Source organism: Mytilus trossulus, chromosome 7, assembly GCF_036588685.1.
Source record: "Mytilus trossulus isolate FHL-02 chromosome 7, PNRI_Mtr1.1.1.hap1, whole genome shotgun sequence".
In the NCBI taxonomy this organism is placed as follows: Eukaryota; Metazoa; Mollusca; class Bivalvia; order Mytilida; family Mytilidae; genus Mytilus; species Mytilus trossulus.
Window position 1 is genome coordinate 15,358,725 of NC_086379.1, and position 8,944 is coordinate 15,367,668.

The 8,944-nt window shown below is 32.0% G+C and overlaps 1 long non-coding RNA gene across 1 annotated transcript; it reads left to right on the plus strand.

Annotated features, from left to right (window-relative positions):
• The first annotated feature begins 6,366 nt into the window (after window positions 1–6,366).
• LOC134724682 (uncharacterized) lies at window positions 6,367–8,310 on the plus strand. Its single transcript, XR_010108473.1, has 3 exons — window positions 6,367–6,498; window positions 7,417–7,497; window positions 7,839–8,310. It is a non-coding gene; the product is annotated as an uncharacterized LOC134724682 (long non-coding RNA).
• The last annotated feature ends 634 nt before the right edge of the window (window positions 8,311–8,944 follow it).

The window sequence follows — 8,944 nt, forward strand, 5'->3', positions numbered from 1 at the left end:
TTTTTTTTTGTCCCATCGTGGTCAATTTTCAAGATTTTACATTGGCCACTAATGACGCATTAAACATGATAAATCGACCGATTGAATAGACCTAAGGGGATTTTTTGTGCAGTAAAGAGGAAGATGTTCATATACTTTTGGATCAAACTGGACACGAATATGTATGGCGAAACCAAGGTCTATAGTGAGGGAATCTTTTAGGCACATACATATACCTTTACTTCAAGCTATAGTGAAAATCCCTCTCCTATCGGGCCGAGTTAAATCATCTTTGACAGATCGAGCTTAAATCAAGATGCATTTTATAAGTTGCCTAAAAAAATATTGTAACGAGCTGGTAACATATATCACATATGTAATGACATAAGCAACTGAAATAATACTGTTCTTGCAGATAAACTCGCCGGATTGGCATTCCGATAAAAGTTTGGGAAAACCATTTTTAAAATATAACTTTTTTTCACTGTCATTTTCAAATGTTTTAATTAAAGTAACTACATTACTTTCACAGTAAGACAGGATATTGTCATCTGCAAATCGTGCTGTCTTGAACATATTAGAAAAATCAAAGTGCTGGATAGCACCTCTGGAAAGTTTGCAACTTTAGCTGTGTATTATTCCAAAAAGGTTATAGACGTGTATTATTTCAAATATGTATTTCAACACAGCTTTGATGTATTAAACTAAACTATTGTCTCGTCAGTAATTATCAAAAATCTCTTTTTCATGTTTATCATAAAAAGTTTTGATATTTTCTCATGATTGCAACCTTAAACTGTCATGATCTAAAATAATGAAATATACATGCAGAAAGCTCTGTTAATTTCTTTAAGAAACCATGCCATGTCAACTTCAAGGGCCTGTGAATTAGTATTTTTCTATTGGTTTAAGTCCTTCATATTTGTTTTTAGTAAATTAACACGTAAGTTTTTGTTTGTTTGAATTGTTCCATATGTTTCATATCGGGGCCTGTTAAAGCTTTCTACATGTATATGGTACAAACGTTAACATTTCTCATTATTGACGACCTTTAGAGTGGCCTATAGTTATTAATACATTTTCATTCTTTGAACTCGTTTGGATAGCATTGGTTCTTTGCAAAAAATACTGCATCCTTACTTATAAATAAGACAGTTACAGTAACTTAAATCAATACAACTGTAAAGAAAGTGAACTTTTTTTGTTGTAAGCCATTCGTTTGATATATTATGGTAATCATTGCCTATGTGTTTGGATGACAAAGCAATTGAATTTCTGTTAAAAAAGGGCATGCCATGCACATGTTTGTCTGTAATCTATATACATTTTGAGGTGAAATGCAGCCATTTAAGCCAAAGGGTACACGTCATCATAATTTCAAGAACCTTAATCATTTCTACAGCACTTGTCTTAATACCCTGACCTATGGTATTCAAGAAGTAGATGCTAACCTGGTTGCTTTTAATATGGATGCTATATGATACGAATTTGCGATAATACACCAGAGGTGGTATGATGTAAATTATTGGAAGAAGACTGAAGAAGAATTGACGTTGGTCAATGTTTATTCTGCTGTCAGTTTGATCCACTTGAGCATGCTGAACGAGTGAAGGCCCTTATATCCACATTAGAATGTATTTAAAAAAAGTTTTCAACTGATTTTTGGCATCAAATCCTTTGAAGTTTCGATCGATGTTAAATAGACAAAAACAATGCATCTTAAAATTATTATTCTTTTTTATGAAAGCCGGTACCGTATTTACCTGTACTCGTATATATACTGAGACATTAGACATATAATTATCGAGTATTTTATATTCTATCACCTGTGTTTTGTTATAAAAAATCATTATCACTTGTCAATTATCCGACGGCTTGCACCTCATTCCCGATTTTTTTCGATACTCTCGGGCTTTTACCACGTTTACGTAGTACTACGTACATAGTAAACAGGTAAAAGTAGAGCGGAAAATGTTCATTCATGAAATTTTCATGAATGAAACTGACGCAATCTGGCGTAGATTTCTTGTGATTTTCTCTTCAGCGTATGGCAGATCCGCGAAGTAGTGTTTGAGATACTCATTTTCAAAATGAAGTTAAATTCATCTGAATCATCGGTGAACATTCAATTTTTTTTTTTATTAAAGCTGTAATCTTTTCAGTCAAATGAGAAGTTACTCAAAATTTTAAAAGAATCTTTTCAAACACTAGTACTAAATTATCTCGGATCAGAATAAATGGCGATAATCTGTCACCATAAGTTTTAGGCCGATGGGCTGGCTATAGAAAGTAGGCTATAGCAAACTTTCCAAAAATCGATATTAAAGACATTACGAAACAACCTAAACAGGTCATGGTCCTGGCAATATTCGACCTTTGGGGGGCCCTAAGTTCCTCAGTATTTCCCAGTCACATAAAACATTGATATACATAGGCATCATTCAGATAAAAAGGCAAAAAGAACCGAAATGACCTAGACCGAATAGATATATGACCGTACGTACGGCTGGGTTTATGGCCAAACGTTTACGGCGAAAGCAAAACTGATTCAAGTTTATGTCAATAGCCGTACCAATAAATCAAGCGGTCTCACTAATTAGAGACAAGAAGCGACAAGAAAACATTTTTTTTTATTAAAATTACTTATTCCAAATAAATATTAAAATATTATGCAAATGAAAACAATTTTAAGAAGAAAGTTAAAATATTGATAGAAAAAAAATGAAACATAGTTCACATTCAGTTGCTACATTCATTTGTCTTGTATTTTAGAACAATAATATATTTATGGTCCGTGTAACACTTATCAATTCAAAGTTTTAAAAAGTTTTGAAATTTTAGATTTTTGGAATTTTGATCAAAGTTTTAAAATATCAAAATTTCAAATTGTGTTAAAGTTTTGAAATTTTGAAATTTTAACCAAATTATTAAAATATCAAAATTCTAAATATCGTTTATAAATTTGATATTTTAGAAACTTGATCAAACTTTTAAAATACTAAACCTAACGTGCAATTTTGATTATTTCACTTTTTGAAAGTTTGATTTTAAATGTTTGATTAAAGTATCAAAAATATAAAGGGGCGACAAGAGGGGTACCTGTAATCACTGATGTAAACACCGCTCTGATAAGAACTATTCTTAGTTATAAATAAATTGCATGAAATATATCAAATCATTCTTAATAACAAAATAAATAATGAAAAGAAGAAGTCGGGTTTTTTTTATGAAACATATTAGACATCACATGGGATAACAGTATCCTGAAATTTTAAGGTTGTGCATCTATCAAAAAAATAAATATAATTAGATCCAGAAAAAACGCTTCGGTCGCATACAACTTAAAACGTTTTCTTTTCTTGTTTATCGATTGCATGATGATAATATATTGCCATTTATGATTTATTTCAGTTCCAAGACATGATACGGAAGGAGTACTTAATATATAGCGTCGCAATAAAAGTTGTGCTAGGCGTGTTTCAGCTGGCCCCTAGTAGACAAAAAAGTGTACTGGTTCAGTGATTATAGACGTAATACTAAACTCCGAAATATAACAATGAACTAAAATCAAAATCATATGAAAGACTAAGAAGGACAGAGGCTCCTGGATTGGGACAGGCGCGTGACAAATGCGAAGGGGTTTAACATGTTTCGTGAGATCACAACCCTCCCCTAAACCTCTAGCCAATAAAGAATGAAAAACACACAGTAATACGAACAGTAAAGCGCACTTCAATAGGAACTACAAGTCCTATGTCAGAATAGGAAACAAACTAAGAAACTAATCAACATGACAATGATAATAAAATAACAAAGGACTACTATACATAAGGCTAGCAGTTACTGTCATACGCCAGCTTCAGACCTCAATTAAACTGATTGAAAGGTTTTATATGTCTTCATTATGCACACTCTCTCCCTGCTGCATTTATTGCTAATCTTATCTTATTTTAAATTTGTTTCGGAACATTCATGAAATATTTGTCACTGGCAACAACAAAAAATCGATAATTTAAAATAGGTTGTTTGCATACAAATTACGAAGAAACGTAAGATCCAACTTCCGAGGACAGAGTTGCCCGTATAAATGGATTTAAATATGTTTTAACTTCACTTTGGTCAAACACCTCTTTAATTGTTTCGTTCTTATTTTTCTTGAATTTCAAATTTCAGTTTCAGCGTTCCGTTGGTGAATTCTTTACTTAAAATTCAGCGTTTTACATTGTACTGGTTTTTCGAGGGCAACATTGGTGTACGGCCAAAAATGGAAAAAATCCATCACGCAGCTGACAGTGTGGCTTCTCTTTGCACGCCCCATCCTGACTGGGTGTACATGTGTACTTTTAGTTTGCTCAAAGTCGATTGTCGTACGAAAACTTAAAAATACCCAAATAACAAAATGCAAATACGGGACAATAATATTCTTTAATACAACAAAATCTATTCCTTTTGTTTACTATTGTAAAACAGTGGTTGATTTAGAACCTATATATATATAAAATGCATGGAGCTACGTGTATGATAACCAGTCCAAACGTTGTCTTTAAGGTAGCAACCATTTAACTTTAAAAGTGGGGTGAGGTTGTTTTGTCGAAGCGCTAACAATTTTATTAAGTTTTTCATCGCTATTAATCAACTTGTCTGGTTCAAAATTTAACACTAAAAGGCATGGATAATTTTTCTTTTGTCCTCTGCTGGCACAGAATATTATATCATCAAATTGGGGATCATAATATTTTAATGTACCATTATCGAAGCCCCTAGTGGTAGTATCAAGTAAAAAAAAACAGGGACTATCTAAATATTGGTTCCCCAAAAGATTACCATTTATCGCTGATAGAAACTTTTGAACACAATTTTCAAACTTTCAAAATGCCAACACCTACAACTGGATAGATGGGTGCTTAATGTAGTAGAGCGGCAACTATTACATAAACATGAATGCAAGTTGGGTGCTTAATGTAGTACAGCGGTAACTATTACATAAATATGAATGCTCGTGAAAATAATGTTTATGGTATACGTTTATATATGATGTATATATGTATATACATGCTAAACAAACTATTTGACCTACTGCGAGTTGTTCAGTTTTTACTGTTACTCCTGTTTCTCCTAAAATATGGGTGCTAGAAAAACCAGCAGGTAAAATGGTCAATATCAGAGTCGTACGTCTGGTTTTTAAATAAATTATCTTCTTTTAAAGGGGCACTAGCTGTCAAATTCATGGTCACCAATTTGACTCAAATTCTCATATTTGATTAATAACAATGTAAAAAATTTATCCAATCTATCAAACGTTTAAAATAAACAGTTTACAGAGCATGGGGTAGATGATATGTAGGTTCGTTTCGTGTGTATTTAAATCCAGACGCCATCTAATTAACTATCGATTTGACCTCAGATGACCATATAAGCGATGTAAACACAAATAAAGATATGAATAGGTTAAACCAGCACGTGCAATTGGATTTTTATAGGTCTGTTTGATTTGAATTTATAGATTAAAAATATAAGTTACTCATTGTTTTTAACCGTATAAGAAATGATTTATGTGGATCGAATTAGTAATCAAACGATTTACCGTAGTTTCACTTTCATTGTTGACATTTTTTTTCTTTAAATAACCAGTTCACGTACAATGCATGCGTTGTCAGTCTCTAGCTAGAGGGTTAAGTTAAGTTCACATGAATACCGGTTAGAATGATGATGACGTTTTCACTTGCAAGTGAATCAGTCAAAAATTATGTATAATCGCTTATTTCAACAAAATTAAAGCAAATTGATTGCTAAAAACAAATTATTATTTCATTATTCCAATTTAATTAATGATAAATCTAAAAAAATATATACTTTATTTTTTTATATATATCGTAGCTAGTGCTCCTTTAAGAAATATTAATTTTGTCCTCCAATTTTACACCGTTTACAACTGTCCGTTTTATTTCATACATAAACTTTTAAGTATCAGTATGTTTTTAATTCATAATGTTTCGTTTCGTTCCGCTTTTTTTTCGTTTCGCTTTTTACAGGTATCCCTCTTATTGCCCCTTTTCTATTTTGATATTTTAAGCAAACATTTAAAAAATCAAACTTTCAAAAAGTGAAATAATCAAAATTGCGCGTTAGGTTTAGTATTTAAAAGTTTGATCAAACTTCTAAACTATCAAATTTATAAACAATATTTAGAATTTTGATATTTTAATAATTTGGTTAAAATTTCAAAATTTCAAAACTTTAACACAATTTGAAATTTTGATATTTTAAAACTTTGATCAAAATTCCAAAAATCTAAAATTTCAAAACTTTTTAAAACTTTGAATTGATAAGTGTTACACCTGAGACTACTATAACACAGAGATTGGTCACTCTCTGTACTGGCCAGTCAAATCGTATTTTCACGATGTCCACGGATGCGCGCGCATTCGGACTGATTAGACAAGAAGGACGATCAGCCATTGTTGCAAGCGTGGTGCAAAATAATAACATATGTGGCTTATTAAGGCGTTTTATGTATCAGTAAGTATAATAATAAAATTATAAATGTTAATTATTGTTTGATTATGTTCACAATAGCCTTGTTTAGTGAATTTATAAGCGTAAACTTACAAATGAAACCTTGAAAATTTACCGCGTTTGACTTTTCAGTTTGTTAGACCGACTTGAGTTATTTTGTAAATAGGTTAAATTCAGAAGAACAGTTGGCTTTCTAGATAGTATTAAAACTTTCTTTCATATTTTTTCTTCACACTGATGTATACTTTGTCATAATTTGATATACCAGCAAACTGGTATTTATCCCTTTTTGTGGGGAGATTTACCACATGACGGTTTTCAAAATGGCTGATGTAAATTTTGAGTCAATTTCTGTTGTGCTAGGGTATAATTCAGTTGAATAATTTGTTTTCCCAAATGGCATTAAAACATTCCCTTGGATTTCTTCTTTCTACTAATGTTTACTTTGTCATAATTTGATATATCAGCATACTGCTATTTACCCCTTTTTGTGTGTGTGTGGGGGGGGGGGGGGGGGTCCCCATGATGAAGACTCCCAAATGAAAAATGTCAATTTCTGTTGTGCTAGGGTATAATTCAGTTGAATAATTTGTTTTCCCAAATGGCATTAAAACATTCCCTTGTATTTCTTCTTTCTACTAATGTTTACTTTGTCATAATTTGATATACCAGCATACTGCTATTTACCCCTTTTTGTGTGTGTGTGTGTGTGTGGGGGGGGGGGGGGGGGTCCCATATCATGATGAAGACTCCCAAATGAAAAATTTGTCCACATTTTAAACAAATCCATCAATTTACCATGGCTACTAGTTTGTTTAAGTAAAGTTGCAGACCCTATTCTGAGTATTCATTTATCATGTTTATAGTCTAGAAGCATAAGTAAGTTTTCAATGTTACTGATTATAATTTTATTTATTGTAGAAATGCCTCTCCGAAAGAAATCCCGTTTGGGACAACCGAAAAAGAACAGCCATCAGAAAAAAGAACCAAAGCATAAAATTGGTAAGTTTATTTTTCAACATGATAACATTTAAATATTTGCTGACTTTGAATACCAATGAATAAGGTTTACTGTAATATCCATTACTTTATACATAGGTCACTGAGTTCATTGCATGTCTAATGCTGAAGAAAAATGCTTCATTCCCTTTGTCATTTAGGTGAACCCCATCTCTAAGGTGGTTATGTCTGAAGCACTTGTGGTTCCAAAATTTAATGCCTGCTGTCTGTGGTGTTTTTTCTGACAAATGTGTTATAGTAGTCTCAGATGGCATACATGTAGGAAGTAAAGTTTACAAGTAAGACAAATAGTCTATTCAACTCTATCTTTTTTTTTAATTTAGAATGCCAAAGAGGAAAAGATGTAGAAATTAACAAATGGAGTTAAAAAGAGAGTAATCCTCGACAATGAACAGCTGTTGGTACCAGTATGGAGGAGACATCTGTTCCAGTTTCAATCCACACTGAAGATGGAAAGAGAATGAAAAAATATGAACGCTTAAATTTGATTGTCATGCTGTTTCTTTTTCTAGCACCAGTGAAAGGCACAGAGCAACTGATTGCACAAGAAATTGAGATATTTGCAGTGAATGAGACACACAATAAAGATGAAGAATCTTGCCATCTCCCTTTCACTGTATGCAATTTATTACAAGTTATCATCGCTGATACATGTATATATCCTTAGCTGTACAGATACTGAAATTTGCATAACCCAGATCAGTTGCAGGGAAATTATCATAAAACTCTCAGTTATCATTGACAGTAACATTATGAATAAATGTTTGATAATAAAAATATTATTTATACCTGGAATTGTTTTTGTACTCTCTCATTTTGGTTTAGTTATTGAAAAGGATGGAATAATGTGTAGTGATATTTTAGATGTATTGTATACATTGATACATGTGCAAGTTCTGATTCTCAGTCTGACTGGTCCTTTTCATTTTAGAATACTGGGATGTATGTAGGTGTCTTTTTACAGATGTAATTTGGTTTATTCAAACGCCACACCACATTTATTGGTTTATAGGTTTTATTGATATGATTACTGTGGGGAAAAAACAACAAACAAGATCATAAAATTGTACGGCTTGCGATTATGGTTAAATCTATTATCATGCCTTTATTATGTATGTGCTTTCCCAAAGTAAGGAGCCTGTAATTCACTGGTGTGTTGCTGTATACATCATATTTGGATTTTTTTCTTATTATTTTGTTCACAAATAAAAACAGTGAGTTTTCTTGTTTGATGTGTTAAACCTTTTTCTTAAATAGACCTTGTATAGTTGACAGTGCAATATGAATTTTACGCATTGCTTAGAGCCTTTTGGTCACCTTAAAATGTTGATGTCTGTATCATTTGGTTTCTTGTGGAGAGTTAGACATTATATTGCATATACTGTACAGAAAAAAATGAATGTCATACACTCGCAAATCAATATGTAAT